Consider the following 1,470-nt stretch of genomic DNA (forward strand, 5'->3'; position numbering starts at 1 on the left):
GTCAGATGAGATTACAATCATAGGTTACGAGCATCAGGTCCATTCTGCCAAAGAAGCCATACTGAGGATTGTCAGGGAACTGGTCAGTATATCTTAGTATAACTCAGTATATCCCTGTACATATTTCACCACATGTACATGTACATGTACATCTCAGTATATCAAAGTGTTATATTTCATTGTCCTAACATAAACTTGACACTTTATTGACAACTTTAGCAAATACCGTTAACATTCTCAGTATATCCCAGTATATCCCAGTATACTAGTATTTATCTTATCAATTCTCCTTATGTCCTTTACTGTCCTTTGAGGAATCAAACTGAAACCTAATTACTGTCACTTTATCAGTATCAGTCCGTAATTTTATCAACTTTTATCAGCTCAGGCCTCTCTCTGGAGAGAATAGGGGAACACTTGATGTCTGTATCCTACACGATAGCCTCTCTTAATGGACGGACAGCACCTAGTGTACCAATTACATTCCTTACTGTATAAAATAACCTCCACATAAAGGACACCTCTGTATAACAGAGACACAGTGTCCATTATAGCAAGGCTAGTCTGTACAGTAATGATGGATACCTTCAACTCATCAATAAAAGATTAATAAGCTCTTGCTACATGTACATGTACTGGCCAGTCCGTGTGTCTTTATGCGTGTGGGTGGTTCAGATGTTGTATATTTAAGTAATTTGTTTGTTGTGTTTATTAATATATATGATTATATAATACCCACATCTGAAGCACCCCACCCCACCCCACATGTACTTATGATTACACTGTACCTATACCTGTCCTGTCTGGAGGTGTGTGTGTGTGTGTGTGTGTGTATAAGTAATGTAATACCTGAGGACTGAGATATCTGCTTGAGGTGAAGCTGAGGGCAGATATCAAGGGACTCAGGTATTACATTACTGATACTCACCTCCAGACACACACACACTCACACTGGTCACTGTACATACATGTATAGTGTACATGTACATTTATTAGCAGCAACATTGTAGGGAAAAATTGAAAAATTGGGAGTCAGAGTTAGCAGGTGGTATATCGTTATTATTATTATTATTATTGCTAGAGCAGTTTAATTATGTTGTTATTGTTGTAAACTTGATAGCTGCCATTAACACTCTCTCAATGTGCCTAAAGACACTATCACTGGACCCTAAGTACACTGAGAGGATCATTTGAATATCAACCACAGCTGCTTTAGTCTATCCTATTAACAAATGGACTTTATCCACATGTGTAGCCTTAACCTTTGTAATGAGGACACCTTTATAATGAGGACATTTTGTAATGTACCAATTGGTACAAGCCTATACCTCTGAAATGAGGACACCTCTGTATTAAGGACAGGTAGTGTGGGCCCAATGGTGTCCTCAATAAAGAGGCTACACTGTACATGTATTAAGGACCGGTAGTGTGGGCCCAATGGTGTCCTCAATAAAGAGGCTACACTGTACA

The 1,470-nt window shown here is 38.5% G+C and overlaps 1 protein-coding gene across 1 annotated transcript in view; it reads left to right on the forward strand.

Moving 5' to 3' along the window:
* Positions 1-6: 6 nt before the first annotated feature.
* Positions 7-1,470, forward strand: part of LOC105315596 (vigilin-like) — a 3,554-nt gene continuing 2,090 nt past the window's right edge. The window contains exon 1 of the mRNA XM_011410299.2: positions 7-82. The gene's annotated coding sequence lies outside the window, so the exon portion shown is untranslated. The remainder of the gene's footprint in view (positions 83-1,470) is intronic.

Source organism: Amphimedon queenslandica, unplaced genomic scaffold (assembly GCF_000090795.2).
Source record: "Amphimedon queenslandica unplaced genomic scaffold, v1.1 AMPQUscaffold_9384, whole genome shotgun sequence".
NCBI lineage: Eukaryota > Metazoa > Porifera > Demospongiae > Haplosclerida > Niphatidae > Amphimedon > Amphimedon queenslandica.